Below are 22,930 nucleotides of genomic sequence, written 5' to 3'. Positions count from 1 at the left end.
CCCCAGGAAGGGTGAGTCCTTCCACTGGGGGAATGTTCAAGTCTGTCACATCATTTGGAGCAGGACCTAGACCCTCCCCAGCGTGTCTAGGCTGAGAGAGTATCCCTCTATGTGGAGAGGGCTCTCGAAGTCCATTCTTACAATAAGGATAAGTACTGATCCACTACTAGAGTCAGTAGTACTTCTATTTTATTGCTTGTATCAGTTATTGAGTGTGCTCACTCATTGCAGAGGTTCCCCATACGGGCCACCACTTGTTGCATCAATCTCAAACAGCAAGAAGGAAATGACCACGACTCTTCTTCAAGCAGTTTATTCAGGAACCTTGTACATCAGCTTCCGCTCAGCTTCTACTTCAGCTTCTCTCCCTTCTAGTCCCCCGGCAAGCCCTTAAAAGCAAGCTCATTTCCCAATTAACTCATGCCACCTGGCAATCCCAGATAGGTCACAGCTGGAGGAGGCACACCAGATCCACTAAGCACATCCAAATAAGGCTTGTTTACAGCTAAGCTCGGTCTCCCTGGCATCCACCCAGGCGCCATCTTGGGACTGTGGCTCCCCACACTCCCCAGTATGTCTAGGCTGAGATAGCATCCCTCTTGGTGGAGTGGGCTCCCCAAGTCCATTTGTATACTAGGAATATGTACTGATCCACTACTAGAGTCAGGAGTACTTCTATTTCATTGCTTGTATTAATTATTGAATGTGCTCTTTGCCTTTTATCATTATTTGCCTGATTATTTTTTATTGTGTAGTAATAACTGTATTTGAAAACCTTGCAGAAATAAGTAGACTTCTGGGAGTAGTTTTTCTCAGAAAAGATTTATGAGATACTAATGATACTAGAAAACTATTTCTTTTCACTAGCTGACATTTGTAGCTAGGAGGAAATGCACATATATCCTAGTCTGCTTGCAGTTCACCCTTAGTTCTAAGAAGCAGCCCAATCTAAAAAGAAGGGTTGAAAACCTTTCCTCATATACATATTTCCCTGGGCTGGAATAAAATGAACAAGGGAGAAAGTCAATTAGAGAATCTTCTCAGGACACTGGAGAGAAATTGAATTTTTACTCAAGTGAGGAAGTGAGCCTTTGAGTAGTGCCAAGATCTGACTTAGATTTGAATGACTCACTTTCGCTGCTGTAAAATTAATTATAGGGAACAAAGGTTAAAACAGGGAAATCAGCAGTCTAGAGCTGTAACCTGACCTAGAGGTGATAGTGGCTCCCACTATAATATAGCAGTAACAACAGTAGGTAACAATGAATTCCAAACATTTTTTCAATACAAAGGTAAAACAATTTCTGGACAGAAAGGACTTTGGTCTGGAAGTACTAGACAAGACTTCAAGTGTTTGCTGAGTTATTGTGTAATGTCATGCTGTGCTTGTTCTTTCTTTGTTTAGAACATATTACTCAGCCTAGGAGGCCACAAACATGAAAAGCTGTTAGGAAACAAATATGTTGACCTTGTGGTGGCCTTGCAGGAATTCCAACTTTATTAATTCGATCCTGTGGAATTATAGTTTAATTATGAAAAAATAAATTTCTTCATTTGTAGAAAAATCCATTAGAAGAAATCAGGTGACAATATCAAATTTGAAATTTTTTATAGATCCAAAGAGTAAAATAATTAAAAATAAGAAATTTAAAAAGATCCAAATAGTGTACATGACGTCTTTTTTCAAAGTTATACTCGTTAGTAATATTGTTTGAATCAATTCTCAAAATATTTGATTTTGCTTTCTATTACATACTATTTGACCCTTCCTAAGCCTTCTTTATCTCAAAGTATTTGGAATATAAACATTAAGTGTTTATTTCTAAGTAGTTCTAAGATTTCTTTCCCATATACCAAAGAGGACATTGCTGAATAGATGCTAATAATTCCTGTCTGCTACTGATATATATATATATATATATATATATATATATATATATAGAGAGAGAGAGAGAGAGAGTAATATGGCCAAGTCAAAATTTCATTTCTTTTATATGACTTTCTCTTAACTGAAAATCTGCAGCATGACTGATGTTCCTATTGAATAAGCAAAAGTTTTAAATTATAAGAAAAGTAGGACTAAGGGATAACTTAATAACTATCTCTAAAATGAAAGACAATTTTCAGAAATGCCAGAAGACTCACAACTACTGAGTTAATATAGGCAGAATATTCAACTTGTATTTTCACTACCATACAATGCTTTCAATTTCAATTTGAACATGTACTGATTGTTGGGGTACACACCTATGATTCCATCATTTCAAAGGCTAGGGCAGTAGGATCTCTAGTTGAAGGCCAGCCTGGTTACACAGCAAGACCCTATATCAAAAATTTTAAATAAAGAATCAGATATTGTTGTTCATACATTTATTCCTAGCACTTGGGAGGTAGACGTAGGTGGATCTCTGTGAGTTCATGTCAAGTTTGGTCTACATATGAATACGAGGACAGACAGGGCTACACAGTGAACCCTATCTCAAAAACAAACAAAAAAATTTAGAAGGTATACAAAAGCATCTTGGAAGACATACATGTAAAATGGTTGTAGGACTTATTATAGGTAGACTCAAGTAGGTATAGTGAAGAGATTCCAGTCCCCTTACTCCTTTTGTACATTTCTAATGTATACAAACGTTTTTCCTGAAAGTATGTGTGTGCATCATGGGTGTGCCTGGTACCCATAGAAGTCATGAGAGGTCTTCAGACCCTGGAACTGGATTTATAAATGGTGGTACACCACCACATGGACCTTTGCAAGAGCAACAAGTGCTCTTAACTAAAATTTAAACAGACTATATTTAAGGAAACACCCAGAAATACCCCAAATAAAGTTCATATCACTTTACATCAAAGTAAAGGTATCAAGCATGTTTTATACCATAGAGCAGTATATCTGCAGCCTCCTCTTAGAAGTGTTAAAAAGCAAATGGAGATTCAGCAGCCCTGAGAATTTACTCTCCTTTCCAGGCTATAGGTCTGTAGACAACACATGGGATAGCAAGGTTTTAGGACACACTGTTAGAACTGAGCAAAATAAAAAGAAGCCTCATGGGTCTAGTGAAGTGTATGCACATAATAGAATGCATGAAATGGTATGACTGGAAGAGCTACTGCAACATCCTATCTCAGACGACATCACATAGCTATTACAGTAGCCATTCCATTTACCAGTTTTATTTCTGTTTCTTCTCTGCTGCCTGAAAATGTTAAGTACTTCCTCTCCCACCTACCGTTGAGAGAGCCACCTCTCCCACCTACTGTTGAGATAGCTACCTCTCCCACCTACAGTTGAGATACCGTTGAGACAAATGTCTGCTGGGAGTTTACTGGTAAAGGAAATGCTCTTTTGGTCTCTCCAAGGGTAGTGCTGCTCTTTCATTCTATTTCCTTTTTTGTTTGTTTTGTTTTGAAACAAGACACCACTATGTAGCACATGCTGGGCTTAAACGCATTCACCCTTGCTAAGAGCTCTCAAGCACAGTGCTTGCTGCAGTGAGTTCCAAGGCTGAGTGATTCCTGTGTCCTTGAGAGAAGGCTTCCTTAGGGCCACAGTGTTCATTTTGTGACCAAAATGTAACAAGCCAACATGTACAGAATGGTAGAACAAAGGGTATCATCAGCTGATGACAAAGCTGAACTCCTGTGCTCTCCTGGAATATCTAACACTAAACTTTTGTTAAATAATTTAATGTTTGCAATACCTAAATCACTGTTACTATTATTGTGTAGGCTATTCTGTTATTAGCAGAAGCAGCTATCTAGGCAGACATTCTCTCCTTCTAGTCTTTTAAAAAATATACTATACATATTTTACACTACCAGTAGTTAGCCTTTACCACTCAATTTGTATGCTCTACCAAAAGGAGTAATTAATGAATTTCTGCCATAAGGAAAGGAATCTTTTCTGCCTTCATCCTATATCATTTGGCACTGTCAAGCATTCATTTCTCTTCCCTCCAGTAGCAGGCTGTAGTCTGCCCTCCTTCTTAGCTTCTATGGCTTTTCTCTAACCTGTGCCTCATGACATGCCCTATAATCTTGCACCTTTGGCCTTATTTCGTTGTATTTCCTCCATATGTACTTTCATGAGCTCCCATAGATTCAGTTACTTATAGACACAGTAACATTCCATAATAGCTAGCCTGCAGTTTTCAAGAATGCTACTGTAGGTCCATGAATAAAAGGCAGTTATGTAACAAGAACTGAACTGTGTTTTTTTAAATGTAGCCAGAGCCAACCTGAGCAAAGAGGCCAAGGGCAAAAGGTACACAATGATATGCTACATTTACTTCTGCATACTATAGCCTCCATACTTCTTTAAGCTGCATACTGTTGAATAAACAAGGATCCCACAGTGTGTGTGTGTGTGTGTGTGTGTGTGTGTGTGTGTGTGTGTGTTTGTGTGTGTGTGTGTATGTGTGTGTGTATTAGGAATATATAATTACTTTTAGTCCTGCCAAACTATTGCATTAACTCACATACTATATACTCAATTTGACTCTCTAAAATAGAGATTTTAAAACTGAAGTTAATTGTTCACATTTGTTCTGTTTACTAGGATTTGATTGAAGTCAGAGGCCATCACTATTGAGTCAGCAATTCTTGAAAAGAATGCCAAACTTCTGAGGTATACCAGATCTATCCAGAAAAAAAGTAAAGAGGAGTACACCTAATCTGTTGATTTTGTTATTATTCTAAGAAATTTTGAGCAATATTATTAGCTATCATAAATGATCACCAAATGACTAGATTATTCATCTTGTACTTAAGGTTAGCTATTAGAAAATACAGTAATCTTTTTGAAAGTGTATCTTGTTTCCTGGAGTAGTCAAATCACACTTAGAGAAACTTCTGAGCCTTCTTCCAGAATTTCCTGTGGCCCTAAATATGAATCTGAATAATGCCCTCCCCTGATAATAAGATTGATGACTAACTTATATGCTATCTTGTAGCCTTCATCCAGCAGCTTGTGGAAGTTGAAGCAGACACCTACAGCTAAACCTTGAACTGAACTGAAATCCAGTTGCAGAGAAGGAGGACTGATAAGCAAAGGGGTCCATAACAGGCTAGTGAAACCCACAGAATCAGCTGACCTGAACTAGAAGAGCTGTAGTTCCCAGACTGATAGCTGGGAAACCAGCATGGGACTGATCCAGACCCCCTGAATATGGATGTCAGAGAGGAGACCTCGGAAATCTATGGGGCCCCTTGCAGTGGATCAACACTTATCCCTAGCATAGGAATGGACTTTGCAAGCCCATCCTACATCGAGTGATACTCCCTGAGCCTAGACACAAGGGGGTGGGCCTAGGCAATATCCCGAAGAATATGACCAACTCCTAAGCCCCCCACCCCATGGAAGGCCTCACCCTTCCTGGGGAGCAGAAAGGGTATGAGATAGGTAGGGTGTTAGTTGGGGGGGCAGGAATCCTGCTGATCACAGGTATATAGCAGCATGCCAACCTTCAGAGAAGATTTTCTAATATAACAACTATACCTGTCTATTTAGAGGGGAAGCAAAAGATGATATCTACTATAAGAAACAAGTCTGAGATTACACTCCTTAACAATTTATGCATTCTACCCTCTTCCCAATCACTATAAAATTCAATTATAACTCATGAAAAAACAAATCTCAACTGGGCATGTTGAGACATCCCTGTAATTCCTCACTCAGAATGCTCTTTCAGAAGACTGAAATTTTGCGGCCATCTTGGCTGTACAGCAAGACTATGCATGTCAAAGAAAGAATGAAGTAATGGGAGGAAAGGAAAGATAAGAGAAGGAGAAAGAAAAGATTTAATTTTTTAAAGATAGTCAGGGGAAAAGGAATTGTGAGGAAATATTAAAGATACTATTTTCAAAGTATTAATGAAATGTCTTGGTGTGTGCTATAAACAATGGTGCTCGCAAGGCCAGACAGCAATGAATGAGGAGCAAATCAGAAAGGATAAAGATATAAGGCCCAAGCAGGTCTAAAACATGAGATTCTTTTTTCCTCAGCCTCCAGAGCACTAGGATTACAAGACCATGCAACTATGGCAGCTCCATTTAAACTTGTTTCTTCCCTAGAATAGAGACCCTGCTATGTTGCAGGTGTCTAAAAGCTTGCTGCAATCACTAGAAAGACTACATACTAAGAAAACAAAACCATGATGTCCCGCGCGATCGTCTCGCCAGCAAGAACAACACAGGACACTCGGATCCTTCTGCAGTAAAGCTTTAATGTGTCTTGAGAGAGAGAGCATAAGCTTACAGAGCGGAGACCCCGAGCCAAGAATCCCGTCCCCTAATAAAGGCTGGCAACCGCCGCCTCGGACGTGTCACCCCATGATTGGCTGCAGATCATCGGACCATATGACACCACGGAAGAGGCAGAGATCAAGGAATGGAAAGTTACCCAGTGCCTGCGTGCACTAACTTGTTTACATTCGGTGCCTGCTGGATGCAGGCGCCATCTTGTAATGGAGAATGCAGGGACAGCTCCCTACACATATTCATGTGTCTGAGGGTAACAGAGTTTGTTTGTTTGGTTTGGTTTGGTTTGGGGCTTGTTGTTTTGTTTTGCTTCAGATAAGGCCTTCCTATGCAGCCTTGGCTGACCTGAAATACACGGAGGTCTGCAAGCTAGATGTACACCACCATTTCCTGCAACAGGTCATGTTTTACTAGAGTTTAGAGTTGAACATGTTATACATACTAGCTATGTCTTATACATGTTAGCTAGGCCAGCAAAGGACCACTGGGCTGTCTCTAGCCCTTATATTGCCTTTATCTCAAATAACCAAGAAAGCTTATACAGGATAGTTATCAGGTACCTCTGTCTGTCTCTGTCTGTCTCTGTCTGTCTCTGTCTCTCTGTCTATCTGTCTCTGTCTCTCTCTCTCTCTCTCTCTCTGTGTGTGTGTGTGTGTGTGTGTGTGTGTGTGTGTGTGTTTGCCCAAGGGAGTCAGAATACTCTAAGTATTAATAGCCAATTTTTCAGATTTTAAACAAGTATTATGGTAGCTGACAGACAAGAACAAAGTATATCAGTATGCATACAATCGTGTTGCTGATACATACAACCATTCCTGTCTGTCTGTCAAATCAACACCTCTCTAGATTTTGTGCTGACTGTGAGATAAATCATTCCATGGATTTGTGTGTGTGTGTGTGTGTGTGTGTGTGTGTGTGTGTGTGTGTGTGTGTGAGAGAGAGAGAGAGAGAGAGAGAGAGAGAGAGATGATCAGTGAATAGGAGCAAACAGGATGTTGTCATAAAAAAGCCAAATTTTACAATCCTTTCAATATCAATAAAGTAAAAACATAGTGCAGTTTCAAGTGATAAATAGGATTAAGCTAACAATTAACTTCAATTTGCCCTTAATTCAACAGACTGGTTGTCTTGACAGGCTCAATTTATTTGAATTCTGCTAAGTTTTTTTTTATTTTAGAGAATACTTTATTAGTTTTTGTAATCAAACCCCTTAGATAAACATTTCCCTTCACTATAGCTAAATAAATTTCACCTAAGTTGGGGAATGCCATTGCTTCCTAATTTGTTATTTGTTTAAGTCCTTCATTGAAATTTCAAATACACTACAAATGTTCCACACAGACACTGCCAAATTCTGAAACACAGAGAAAGGCTAAATTTAAAGCCATGAGTCCCCAAAAGTTTTATGAACATGAATTCTCAGATAAGACACTCCAAGAAAGAATATCAATGTTCAAAAAAGTTGGGATCATTATACATCTTCTTTTGGGATAAATTTCCAGAGAATACTTTTATATTAAAGGCCTTGAGCAGTCCTGAAGGAAAATAAATATTTATTATTATTATTATTATTATTATTATTATTATTATTATTATAAAAGAATTATTAAATTCAGCATGTCTCCACATTCTATTGTCATGTTTTTAAGGACTGTGCGTCAAAATTCAGTTAGTAAAAACTGATTTAATCACTTTCAAGATTGTTCAAAAAGTTACAGTAATAAACTGCCGCAGGCAGGGCCCTAGGTTAAATAACAACATAACACCTATAAAGCAAGTTAAGTACTGGAACAAAGCTTTGATATAGTCATGGCTTATCCTATAACACAACACAAAATTATTACTAGAAGTGATATTTCTAACTGCTATTATTGATCATCACCCCAGAATGTGAATGAATAGTTAATTCTTTACTAATTTATGATGTGGTCCCTGACCAACAGAATTCCTATATAACCTCACACTTGGATTCCTGAACTTAATACACAAAGGACAATGAAAAATATAATCAAACATCAGCTAAAACTAAGTTTTCGAGCCAACATTCTCAAAGCTGGAAAACAGTGAATAGGCCTTACAAATTTTACTGAAGGTACATAGTGAAACTCCCTTGACAAATATTGAATGGATGGATGGATGGATGGATGCATGGGTGGAAGGATGGATGGATGAATGAGTGAATGAATGAATGAATGTGGACACACAATAAAAGGGGTTTTAACATAAGCCACAGCTCAGTTAACTCACTTAATTTGTAAATGATCAATTTAAATATCATCATCATTGTAGTTCATAACTTATCTAAAATCCAGAACACTTTTGTCAAGTATTACTTCCTCCATAAAATAATTCCCTCTCTGTGCCCCTATTAAGCATGTACTGAATATACTTGATCTTGTAATACTTAGGATCCTAAGTCATTTATATTTCAGATTATCTCATATTTACTTATTATTATTTATTATTATTTCTGACTGTAACCTGACACATGATGTTAGATGCAGAATTTTCCATGTGTGGCATCCAGTGAGCACTTAAAACTTTAAGATTGTTTTATCTTCAAGTTAGGAATGCTCAACAAGTACCAGCATCACTTCAGATCCATAGATATTGCTCTTGCTACATAGAGGGGTCTTATGTCTTAAAAAAGTTACTGTATAGAGAAATGACCGAACAGATAATGTACAGAACACCATCTGATCAAACTTTTTTCTTCCATGTGAGTCAGTATTTTATCTAATGCCTTCAAAGTCCAATGACCTTTATAATCGCTAGTAAATTCATAATAAACAATAAGTGCATATTTAGCATCAACATCTTTACTTCAAAATGTATTATATTTAAAATATTAACTTTTCAAAATGACTAAATGCAATCTTATTGTTTGCAGATATGGCTCAGTTGGTAGAGTGCTTATATTCTATGCATACTATGGATGCCAGAACCATAAAAACTGGCTTGGAACCTATAATCCCAGCACTTAGGATGTGGATACAGGGAAATCAAAAGTCCAAAGTCATCCTAAGCTACATACTGTGTTTGAAGCCTGTTTGAGTACATGAGACACTGTCTCAAAATAAGAGAAAAAATGGAATGAACAGAACAAAAGAAAATTTACATTCATAATAGTCTATTTACTACTAACTTTCTTAGGTTAATAAACTTATCTTTGTATTTGTTTACTTATTTGTTTGGCACAAATTTTCATGTAACTTGGCTGGCTTTGAACTTAGTATGTAACCAAAGAAGAGCTTTAACTACCTCCTGATCCTCCTGATCTCCTAAATGCTGAGAATCAGAGCATGCAACTCAACATCCAATAGGATTTTCTTATAAATCATGTTCTACCGCTTCTGTGAGAGCTCAGTATCAGTGCGAATTACACTGTAGGCATCAATGCAATAAAAAGGTTTCAAGAAGACACAATATTAACCCAGTACAAAAAGGAAAAAAGTCTTTGTATAAAAATATGACTCTCTTTAAAGTTAAAAATAGCTTTTACCAGATTTTCAAGGGGTTATTTGTGTGGTGGTTTCTTTATCCTCCACACTACCTGTCCCATTTATCTCCCTCTCCTCCACCATGTGTGTGTGGTAGAGACCTCTGGTACATTCACCTGTGTGACTGTGTGTGTGGAGGCCAGAATTTAACTTTAATCTTACCAGTTGATTTTTTGAAGCAGTGTCTGTCATTGAACCTGAAGCTTGTCTTTTTGTCAGACTATCTGAGCAGTAAGTCTCCAGGATCTGTCTGTTTACACAGTGCCAGCCCAAACCAGCTTACCCCACTGCCAGTGCTCGACTTACATACACTCGCCTTCATAACTGACTTTTTCTGTGGTTTCCTAGGTTCCAATCTCAGGTCCTCATGCCTGGAGAGAAAACATTTTACCCTCGAAACCATTTCTCTAGCATCTTCTTATAGTTTATGAACTGGTCTCACTATGTAGTTCAGGCTGATCTGGAATTCACTATTTAGTCCAGGCTGGCTTCCAACTTGAGATAATTATCGTGTCTCAGCTTTCTAAATACTAGAATTAAAAATGTAACCTACCATACCCATATTTCAGCGGTATATTTGCTCCAAAAAGTTAAGAATCACTTATTACAACTGTTTAATCTCTACACAGTATCCTTAATTTACTATTTTAAAAGTATATAGGGATGAGTGGGCTGGAGACATGGTTCAGAAGTTAAGAGAACAGATTGCTCCTCCATAAGAACTGAGCTCAGTTCCCAGCATCTATATGGTGATTCAAAACCATCTATAACTCCAGTTTCAGGGGAAACTAATGCTATCTTCTGGCCTCCTCAAGCATTAGGCACACACAGAAGGTACATAAATGCAGGCAAAAGTACTCAAACATAAAATAAATATATCTAAAATGCACAAAAAGAAATAAATAAAAGTATATATGGGTTGGCTAGAAGGGTCAGTTAGGAAAGGCATTTGCTGTACAGGCCTGTTAACCTATGCTCAATTCCCATGACACACATAACGGTGGAAGGAAAGAACAGCACTTGCACATCAATAATCACACCTGTGTGTGTGCATACACCACCACTCGTGCACACACACACACACACACATACACACACACACACACACACACACCACAAGGCGATAACAGTAAACATTTAAAAACTAATATGTTTGTCACATTAGAGTTTACAAACCTAACAGGATATCCCACACTTTTCATTGTAACTGCCCATGAAACAATATCAGTATAATACAGTCAGTCACATGTGTAAATTACTGTCAGGTAACAGCTACTAGGTTTTAGTGCACCAATCCTCAAAGTAACAACAGTTACTACAGATACATAGATAAGCCTACAAAGCAAACTAGTGAGATGATACAATAGGACTTTCTTGAAAATATTTTTAGGATAAAAGTCTAGTTAGGTCGCTGAGAATTCTGGGATATTTGGTAATTCATATGCCTTTTTGAGGTTCGATTTTGGTCCTTTTGAAATCTTGTGAGCAGTTATTAAAACACTCAGACATGGTTAATATGTAAATAACTCTCAAAGTTAGTCACCTTATTTAGCCTCTTATTGACACTTTTTCCCTGCTCAATCAAATACTGTTAATGAGTGGAGCCTTGTTTTCCTTGGCCTGCCAACTGGAAAAAGTGTTTTTAGACAAAGACTCAGAGAAGCCATGGGGAAATGTGAATACACATCTGTGAAGAGACCTGGGTGATAATTTAAGCTACTACAGGGTGTGAGTATAAAAGGTAAACCAATCAATTCCAGAATGAAGAATGGAAGGAATTAGTGCTAAGGAATGAATCAAGACTAAAACCAAAGATGAAAATATTTACGAAGCTGATTAATTACCAAGAAAAGAAAATACAGAAATATTACATGTAATGTAATCCAACCTCTTATTTTTTCTCGAGATAGGATTTCACGTATCCCACAATGGCCGCAAACACACTATGTGCTGAATACGACCCTGAACTTCTATCCTTTTTCCACCTCCTGAGTGGAATTAGATGTGTATAACAACATGTCAGGTCAATGCAATGCTGGAGACCAAACTCAGGCTTCATGCATATTGGTAAAACTTTATCTACCTGAGATACCCTTGGCCCCGCCTTTTTTTCAGTACTAGGAACTGAATTAATAGCTTTAACTATAACAGACATGTGTTATACCACTGAGCGGTACTCCCATCTAATCCTACCACTAAATAAGAAAACCACAATTAAAAGACTTTAAATTTCCCCAATTCACAATTCTAGGTGACAATATAAAAAGGACAATGTTGCCTAAAGGAAAATGCAAATTGCTGTTTAAAACTATATATTTGTCATAACAAAGATGTAGGGGAAGCTGTAGCCACGCCTATATTTCTACCTGACTCCGTAATGGTAATTCCCCACTATACAAAGAGGAAAAATAGCCTAAACACTCAACTTGTCTCAAATGCTCACATCATTTAGAAAAATTTTGTAAATTTCTAATCAATCAACCTTTAAAAATACCCTTATTATGAAAACCATTCATTTAAAACATGCATGCACATTTAGTAGGCAAATATTTATGAAGTATAACCAATTTAAATCACAGGGTTGAACACTTTTGCAAATTCCAGTATGTGAAAGAAAGATACAATATGTCCTCACTATTACTGGCTACTGCTGAATCCAAATACTGCAATATTTTTCATGTTAGAAGTTCTTTCTACCACAACTGCACAGATTATGGGGTACAATTTCAACAATAATGCATTATAACATTCCTTTTCTCCATACTTGGTCTCTGTGCTCCAGGTAATTATATTATACTTATGTTTATTCTTTAAAAAACATTCATCACTTTAGCTGAGAGTTATGTACAAATTCAAATCAATTAGCCCTGATTAAATATTAAAACTTCCCATTAACTGTCAGATCTATCCAAAAGTTCATTTGACGATTAAATAAGATACTTTAATCAGAATTCAAATACATTTAATTCTAGAATCACTGTTCAAAACAATAAAAAATAGTTTACACAGTTTCAAGAGTAAGCAGCACGCAGCCAATAGTGCTAAGGTTTTCTTTATTGAGGTACACCAATCAAGCGAGAAGGAGTGAGCTGGAACCAGCGCATGTAGCTGGGGGAGCAGAAGAGATAAGGGCGGAGGTCTCCACGTGCAGCCCTTAAGAACCTTCCCTTATGTCACTCCAGACTTCCCTTCACCCTGCCCTCACGGTTGTGTCCCAGTACACCTGGCACACCTGTCCTGGTTGCCTGGAGCAGTGTTAGGGTGTCTCCGTACAATTCCCCTTTTAGTCTAAAAGAGGATTAAAACTTAATAGTGTATAACGCCTAAAATTAGCAATCATAAAGGTGAAATATAAGAAGATACAATGACCTGCTATTGAACATCGGATGTCTATTGTAGATAAGCCTTAAAGTCATGGGGAAATGGTGTCTAACTTGAACACCTCCTTCCAATCCCAACTCTAAACAATAAGAAGGTCATTCTTAACTAGGCTTACACTACCCTTATAAACAATAATGGGTAACGGGGGCATAGCATCTTCAAAGTTACTTCCTGCTGAAATTGGATGGTGGTAGCCATGTGGGGTCCTATGGAAAAAAATGCTAGTACAGGGAAAGTCTCTAATGAGTTATGTCTAGACCATGTTAGATGACATTTGCTTGATTGAAGATCTAGGTTGAAATCCTCAACTTGATTGAAGTCATTACTCAAGGTTCTGGTGGGAGTGTCAGTCAAAACAGAGTGAGTTTTGTAGTCGGGGAGGTGTAGTCCAATTCATTTTCCAGAGCATGCAGGGCTTGTTGTCAGGCTGGATCTCATTGGCTCTATGGGACTCGAACATAAGTGTCATCAGAGAAATGTTCGCTTGTACAAGTATATGTACTGCAAAGGCAATCCTTGAAAAACAACAATTATGAGAGGGTGTAGGCCTTGAAAGAAAGAGCCAAGAAAAGACAGATAGTCTTCTTATTCTTCATTTATTCTTTATTATAGCAATTGGCTTCTTGATATAACACAGAAACTTGAAAATTTTGTGAAATAACATGATTGGATTTTAGGGAGGAAAGCCAAATCCAACTCTAAATCCAGCATCGATTGAATTGAATAGGGACTAGGAAATGAAGAGAAATAGAGTTACTTGAGAGACGGCTGTAAATTTTACTGTACGGCACGTTCCTATTGTTCGATGGTTATAGCTTTGTTCTTTCCTTAAGTATCTACACATGTAGTGTCCTTTGATTTCAGGAGGTGGGTTTTCCTGTAAGTATAAAAACAAAGCACTTCCCTTCCATTGGGAGGCTTTTTTAGTTCATGAGATATTCCTCTGTAAATACCTGTCAGTCATCCTTGTTGAGAGGGTTGTATTTTTCAACTCAAATCTTGATCAATTTTGATGGTATCCAAAGATTTTCTTCTCCTGTGGAAACAAAAGCAAAACCCCTACCCCAACGTAACACATGTCCAGGTTCCCTTACCAAGGTCAGTACATCTTTCAAATACACTGGTTGGTTCAGTTCAGCAGTTTTCTCCGTAGTCCAGTGTATTTCCTCAGCTGTTTGTCCATTTTCATTGGCATTAAGAAAGTTTAGCTTTAATAAAGCTATCTATGCAATCTATGTTTGGGGGTTTCGACTTACCAGCTTGCCTATGAAGCATCTTCTTAAGTGTCCTGTTAGACTTTTCAACAACTGCTTGTCCTGTAGGGTTTATGTGGTATACCTGTGACATGCTTAATGTTATAATATTTGAAGAACTGTTCCATTTTTGTGGAGACATATGCTGGAGCATTGTCAGTTTTTATATGTGCCGGTATGCCCATAACTGCCATCACCTCCAGTAGGTGTGAAATAATGGAATCAGCTTTTTCAGAGTTGAGAGCAGTAGCCCATTGGAAACCTGAGAATGTGTCAATGGTATGATGGACACATTTCAAATTTCCAAATTCTGTAAAGTGAAAGACATCCATTTGCCAGATCTCATTCCTCCGAAGGCCTTTAGGATTACAGCCTGCTGGCAGCAGAGTTTTGTTATAAAAGGAACAAGTAGGACAGTTTCTCACTATCTCCTTGGCTTGTTGCCAAGGGATGGAGAAGTCCTTCTTTAAACCCTTGCTATTTGCATGATGGTTTTTATGAAATTCTGAGGCTTCTAGCATAATGCCAATCAAGAAACGATTAATCTTGTCATTGCTTTGTGCCAGTGGGCCTGGCAGACCCGTATGGGATCTGATGTGTGTAATGCACAGTGGGTTACTTCTGTTTCTGATTGTTTCCTGTAACTGCAAAAACAACGAGGTTAGTTCAGTATTATCAGGGAGGAATTCTGCAGTCTCTATGTGCAAGACGACTCTCTCTGCAAATTGGAAATCAGTAACTATATTAAGAGGTTCTGTAAAACCCATGAGCACCATAAGAATTGCATATACTTCTGCTTTCTGTACAGATGTATATGGACTTTGAACTACTTTACTTACCTCATCTGCTTTATAACCAGCCTTACCTGTTTTGTTAACATCAGTGAAGAAGGTAAGAACTCCAGAAATGGGAGTTTGTCTTACGATGTGTGGAAGAATCCAAACTACCTTTTTTAGCAATTTAATTCTGTCGGTTTTGGGATAGATGTTACTAATTGTTCCCAAATGTCAGTTAGAGCTATCTGCCAATATTCATTATCCTTCCATAAGGAGGAAATTTCATCATTAGTTAAAGGTACTATAATCTCCGATGGATCTTTTCCAGTCAGCTGACAAATTCTTAATTTGCCCTTTAAAATAAAATCAGAAATCTTTTCTATATATGTCTTTAACTTTTTGTTCTGCTTATGTGGCAGAAATATCTATTCCAATATAGTGTCTTCCCTCTGCATCAGAATCCCAGAAGGGTATTCTCTGGATGGCAAGAAAATCAGAATGCAGTCTAGATCAAGTTTTATCCAATCTAAATGCGCATCCAATATTCTGTTTTCTACCGATTGTAACTCTTTCTGCCTTAGCAGATAATATTCGTGGACTGTTTAAGTCCTTATCACCTTTTAGTTCCATTTTTAAATGCTTTAAGTCATGCCCTTCCACACTAATAATTGTCTGTAATTGAGAAATTTCTCCTAGTAGCTTCTGAAGAATATTAAGAGTTTGATAAAGGTCCCTCCTAATTTGTACCTTTTGAGGTTTAATTCTTTGTAAGTCTATCTTATATCCTAAATAGTTAATAGAATCTCCTCTTTGTATCTTTTCTGGGACAATTTTTAAACCCCATCTAGGGAGACCCTCCTTCACCATTTCAAAATACGTTCCAAAGTTTCCTTATTAGAATCCGATAAAAGAATATCATCCATATAATGATAAAGAAGAGATTGTGTAGATTTTTTACAAATTATTTCCAAAGGTTGTTGTCCAAAGTATTGACAAAAGTGGGACTATTTAGCATCCCCTGAGGTAAAACCTTCCATTGGTATCTCCGAATTGCCTGTGAGTTATTAAGAGTTGGCACTATAAATGCAAATTTCTCTCTATTGCTTTCTTGTAACGGTATGGTGAAAAAGCAATCTTTAGGTTCAATTACTATGATCGGCCATCCTTTAGGTATTAAGGAAGGCAATGGCATTCCTGGCTTGTAGAGTACCCATAGGCTGAATTACCTTATTTAAGGCTCTCAGGTCTGTCAGCATTCTCGAGTTACCTGACTTCTTGATAACAAATACAGGAGAATTCCAAGGGATGGTAGATTGCTCTATGTGACCAGCCTCTACCTGTTCCTGTACTAACTTTTCTAGAGCCTCTAGCTTTTCAGAGGTCAAAGGCCATTGCCCTATCCAGACCGGTTCATCTGTAAGCCATTTCAATAGTAGGGCCTTTGGTTCTTCTGAAGGCCTATCATTTGTAATTAGTGTCTGCACAGCCTGGATAGTTTGTAACCATTTCCCATGGCATCTTACCTGATCCTTTCTACTATCCAGCGATTTATTAGAATTTGTATCTGACACTGGAGGGATGTTAATTTGAGTATTCTCTTGCTGTAATAAATCACGACCCCATAAATTTATAGCAATATCTGCTACGTAAGGTTTCAGTCTTCCTTTTTGTCCTTCCAGTCCAATTCAGACCACCGAGTTAACACTCCGTCGAACTCTAGATAGAGTTCCAACTCCTAAAAATTGTACATTTGCATCTTTAAGGGGCCATTTCTTTGGCCAGGATTTCTGAGTGATAATAGTTACATCAGCTCCAGTGTCTACATGACCTTTAATAGCTCTGACATTAGTTTTTATTTCTAACTGAGGCCTTTTATCATTAATAGAAGCTTGCCAAAATATGCGTTTCTCATTTTCACCAGTTACATGTGATTCTTCATCATTATTCAAACTACCTTCTAGTGCAGTGCCATTTTCCACAATAGGCAAGGAACTATCTATCTGTCCTGTGAGAGATTGTCTTCCAATGTCAGTGGGAATGATCTAACTGTTCTCAAGACAGGGGCCTGCTGCAGTCCTCCTTCTGAGTTTCCCGACGTTAGTTGGTTCCCTTGCACATCCGTAGTCGATCTGCATTCGTTAGCCCAGTATTTGCCCTTACCACATCTCCTACATAACCCAGAGGGCAATGACCTGTTACATGTTACATCGGGAATCATTAGAATTTCTCTGTCTGCAATTTCTCCTTATATGTCCCATTTTACCACAGCTAAAACATCTATTCTCCTGACGCTTCCATGGACTCCTGGAGCATGCTCTTCCTATTTGAGGCTCTGGGTCATGGTGGCAATGAGCACTGGCTTCTTGGTACCGGTGTGAGCCCCTGTAAGATGTTCTTCCTTCCCAAGTCCTTCTGTTGGTATCTTTTCTAATCTCCTGCTGTCTGTTGAAACCTCTTGGGACAGATTCTTCTGCCCAGATTCCAGCATCTTGTATGTTGCAGTCAAAGTGGGCAGTATGCAGAACCCATTCTTCTATTGGGGCTGATCTGATCTTTAGAGGCAAAAGTATTCTTTTGCACATTGCGTTTGCATTGTCATAAGCTAAGGTATACACAATTGAATGTCTGTATCATTGGATCTGCTACTTTGATGTCTACTGCTCTGGTCAATTGGTCTAAGAAGTCCTTAAATGGTTCTGTTTGTGCCTGTTCTATTTTCGCATAAGCTTCCAGTCATTCTCCTGGTTCACGAACCTTATCCCATGCATTTAGTGCTGCTGTCCTACATAGGGACAGCATATGGTTGTCATATTCAGCCTGAATCTGTGGGTCAGTATAAATCCCTTCTCCTAGGATTTTTCGGAGGGATGCATCAACTCTGTCCCTGGTGGCTTGTCATTCTAGGAGTCTGCCTTCTTCCCTAAATCACACTTTACACTCAATTTGGCAGGAATTCTCAAGGACAGCTGATACCAGTCCTACGCAATCTGCGGGCATCACCCTGTTAAAGGTGGCCCATGAATGCAACTGCTGTTTTATGTATGGGCTATGAAGACCATACGAGACAACCAATTCTTTAACATGCCTAAGATCATTTAATTGGGTTGGTTGCCATGTATATGCTGTCTGCCCCAGGGAGTGTTTTTAGATGGTTGCTTGTCCACCACCATGGCCCAGTAGACTAAAGGTGTGTGTGTGTGTAACTGCTTTAGGATGATTGAAATATATTTTCGGAGTGGGCATCTCAGATCGGAGTGAGTCTGTGTCCTCTTTGCCAAAGTGATCTGACAGCCTGATCAGGAAATGCTCATGAAGGGCTTTAATCTCATCCATCATGAAAGATTCAAGGTGTGATACAGAATCCACGATTTGCTTCAAAAATTATCCTGTAAGATTTTCTAGATGGGTAATACATTCATCCCTAGCTAGCATTTGGGTGGCATGGAGATACCCATCCAGAGATTGAAATTTAGAATCAAGGTTGTGATTTGCCTCAGAAATCCACTCGATAGACATTTCCAGTTTGGTAACCCTGGTCTGTAACTCCTCCTGTAAGCTTTGAAACTCAGTACTAAGTTCAGTATAGTCCCTCTCACTTTTCCCAGCCATTGATTTAATGGCATTATCTGATTGTTAAAGCCTATTCTGGGTATCTTTTACCTTAGTAACAAAGGAATAGGAGAAAGAGCCTAGCTGAGTTTCTAACTGGCTGTATATATCCTGCCATGCCTCATGGTCTGCTGCTTGCCAAGCCATTAAGGCACCATGGTCTGTAGCCTGTTTATTTTGTAGCTTCCCTAGACTAGATTTCAGTTCCTCATGGTCTGTAGCTTGCCTGATCTGTAAAGTCTGAATAAGTTCCTGAATCTCATCACGGTCCTTTGCCCAGACAGCCTGTAAAGACTCTAAGATGGAGCATCTGTCTAGTTTTATGTTGTTATAAATGTGCTGCACATCAGCTTGATTAGTAGACAGATCTGCCTGCATCGTATAGAACATAGAATGAAGCCTATCATCCAGTTTCTGTTCTATCATCTCAAGAAGTATTGTTTAGGTCAGTTTCGTTTCATCAAGAATCTGGGTACGTAAGGCTTGTATGTCCTGTAACTGGGTCGAGAAATCAGCCTTCCTTTTGTTCCTGAGGAACAACATGTGAATTAATATAGTCACAGCTAATAAGACGTATAAGCCAATATTTAGAAAGTCAGCCTGTTCCTCCAGAACTGAATGCACATAGGTATACGAGGGGTTATACAGATCTAAATGCAACGGAAATTCAGCCATATTTATTGAAATTCCATTTTCTGGTGCAGTAAGCACGTCTGGCCAGCAGGTGGCAGAGCCGCATCTATTTTGAGTAGAAAACTTTTTTGCCACTAAGTAAATCTTTAGAACATACCTGGCAGGCATTTGCATCAGGCAGGTGACAGTGCCCACAACTAGATTTGAAAATAGTCACTCAGCAGCAGGTGCATCCAGAATCTGGCCCAGCGGATGGCAGGCAGAGCTTGGGAAACAAAGGCGGCAATGAGAAACCAAGGTTGGGACAGGCACAGCAGCTCACGGCAAAGTGGGATCCGGAAAGCAGGGGCAGTGAGTGTCTTTGTGGAGATACCTCGGTGGGGTCCTCACTGCTGTTCCTGGGCCAGGCGGCCTTTCCTGGTTGAAGGCAGAGGCCTGGGAAAGGAAGTAACGGCGGCGGCCTCGGTGCTGGCAGCAAGCATGCAGGAAGCGGCAAGAAGCAGTTTGGCTGTGCTTGCTGAGCAGCTCTGGAACCCAGACAGAGTGGTTTTTCCATGGTCCAGCTCAGCACAGACCTTCGCGGGCGGTGAGTCTGGTTGGGCACCACATGAAGAGTGAGCAGCCTGCAGCCAATAGTGCTAAGGTTTTCTTTATTGAGATACACCAATCAAGCGAGAGGGAGGGAGCTGGAACCAGCGCCAGTAGCCGGGGGAGCAGAAGAGAGAAGGGCGGTGGTCTCCACGTGCAGCCCTTAAGAACCTTCCCTTATGTCACCCCGTACTTCCCTTCACCCCGCCCTCATGGGTGTGTCCCGGTACACCTGACACACCTGTCCGGGTTGCCTGGGGCAGGGCTAGGGTGTCTCCCTACAGCAGTTGAATGAAAGTTTACTGGTGTGCTTTGAATGAAAAAAATCAAATTAAGGAAAGAAGTATCCTACATGGCATACAATTCTCATGCTCATTGAACCTCAATGTATCCAATAACCAAGATATCAAAACCATTACCCTCTTTTAAACTGGAAGGTTTTTAAAAATCCCTGCAGAAGCACACTGTATGTTTTGCCAAGTACTGGGTTAAAATGTTTAAAATGATCCTCATAGAAATGAATCTTGCGGGTAATGTATATACTATTGTTTATAATATATAGAAGTCAGTACACTAGCCATTCTTCTTGTCAAGTGACTTTTCTGTTTTGGATCATGAGAAAATTCAATCTCTGCTAGTTTTAAAACAGTACTGGATTCTGGAAAGCTAGCATTCTCAATTGTAGTAGAACTTGAGTATAGAAAAAATGTGCATAGTGAGAGTTCTTACTACATGATACTTCGTATTCACTTTGAAATAAGCAAACAAAACATTTTATTTACCAAGAAATATCCAGCATTATGACTAAGGTATTTTCATTAAGTACAAGCTAATCCTACACAGTTAAGAAGCACAAAACTCACAGGTACAAATGGTACACTGAATCCTCCAAGTAGCTCCCAGAACAACATTCCTACGAGTACAATGAGAAACTATATCCGTCACCTGGTATTTTTGCCATGCATTTAAATTAAGTACTATTTGTGTCTGACATACACCCTCATGACCCTATCCAATGCATCTCTGTGTCTAATGTTTGGGATGTCTTTTATAAATTGTCTTATCACTATCTATTATAAGAAATCCCTTCTCAAGGACCCAGTACTTTGTTCATAATCATAACGTATCCATATTGTGGTATCCATATTGATTTTTGCATACTACTTCTTGTAGGATGACAAGGGCACATTTCTGGCAGGGGATGCTATTTATCTTTGTATCCCTCTATCCTTGTGATCTAGCTACTGCTCATCACATGGCAGAAGTTCTAAATTGTCTGAATAAGTTCAGGAGCCACAGCTCTTAAGTTGCTTCAAAGACTAAAGTGGTCCTCCTTCCCTAACTGCATTCACAGCAATAGTTAGATAATCAATCACTAAGGAGATGCTGCCTGGAGGATTACAAGTGTAGGTGATTGAGTTAGATTGTCTTTAAAACACCGATTGACCCAAAGCTCAGATTCCAAAAGCGCTATGAAGAATATATATATTGTCCTAAGAAGGTAGCTTTTTTCAGTTTCTTCACTCTCTAAAAAGAACTATTTCAGAAATTCTTGGATAGGGACAAATATAAATTTTTGTCATTTTTTCCAATTGTGACAGTTATGACTAAAAAGTAGCACCTAAAATCAGAGAATGATACATTGTCCTTAAAATAAAATCAAGAAATAAGAATCAGAAAATAAATGTACCTTGTTAAAAATAGATTCAAATCTCTTTCAGAAAGGAGAAAAATAGACAAGAGCCATGGCACCAGGTATTGCCGGAAAGATAGGATGAACTGTTACAAACACTTCTATGTTAACATGAAAACACGGAAGACATAAAGGGACAAAATAAACAGACTAGCACTATGACAAAAGGCACTGTGATTAACCTCATGTAAATATGAGGAAAGGGATTTAAAACTAGTTGTCCAACAAAGTGACTGCAGATAATTGACAATGTGGATTTGGTCTTGAGATACTGGTAATATGAGACCACTGAAGAACTTGAGTAGAAAGGTCAGAAAGAAGTGGCTAAAGTAAATCAATCAAGAATTGGAAGAAAACTGGAAAAATACTGCATGCAGTATAGATGTGCAGAAATTTATTATTGTAAAGCATGACCACTGGGAAGGTATTATAATCAGGTAAGCTTCAGGAGTCAAGTGTCTGTCCTGGAGATGGGGCCATGAACATAGAAATTGAGGGAAAAAAAGAGGAGTCAATCCAGCTCAAAGGATCTGAACAGGGAATACAGAAGGCGTGAGGATGTAACTTGATTGCAGAAGTATGTACTTAACATATAGGAAGCCTGGAGTCTATTCTCTAGCACATCAAAAATAGTAAGGATGTATAGAAGATAAAAGAAAATGACATGATTTGGAGATGTAGCTCATTTGTTAATGCTCACCGAGCATGCATGAAGCCCTGGGTTCCATCACTAGCAATGCATCAAAACAGAATTGGGTGTGGTGGCACAAACCTGTAATCTTAGCTCTCAGAAAGTAGAGGGAAGAGGATCAATAGGTCAAGATCATCCTTGGCTACAAGGTGAATTCAAATTCAGCCTGGCCAATGTAAGACTCTTACTCGGAAATAAAAAAAAAAAAACAAAATAGAGAGAAGGATGTATCAAAATGATGGAAAAGATGGTATCCAAGAAAAGAGTCAAGGAACTGAGGAATCTGCAGTTTATAAGAGCAAAATATCCATGAAAATAAAACGATGGCATAGGAGTTTAGAGAAAGAAAAAGACTCAAAGAGCCTTCTATAGATAAGGGAACACTGGAGTAATAGAATGAGAAAGAAATACAGCAGGAACTCAAGCTGATTTCAAAAGAAAATGGAAAAAGTATGATCAATAGATGGTAAAGCTGCAGGATTCAAATGTCGCGCAGAAAACATGGAAAGGGTTTTTAAAGAGATGGGTTCTTGATTATGGATTAT

At 38.7% G+C, this 22,930-nt stretch overlaps 1 pseudogene; it reads right to left on the bottom strand.

Moving 5' to 3' along the window:
- LOC100768311 overlaps positions 1–19,158 on the bottom strand; it is a 64,279-nt pseudogene extending 45,121 nt beyond the window's left edge.
- Between the last annotated feature and the right edge of the window lie 3,772 nt (positions 19,159–22,930).

The sequence above is a fragment of the Cricetulus griseus genome, unplaced genomic scaffold (genome assembly GCF_003668045.3).
Source record: "Cricetulus griseus strain 17A/GY unplaced genomic scaffold, alternate assembly CriGri-PICRH-1.0 unplaced_scaffold_5, whole genome shotgun sequence".
NCBI classification, from domain to species: Eukaryota; Metazoa; Chordata; class Mammalia; order Rodentia; family Cricetidae; genus Cricetulus; species Cricetulus griseus.
The sequence above is the reverse complement of the archived record's forward strand: the minus strand, read 5'-3'. Positions and strand labels throughout refer to the sequence as shown.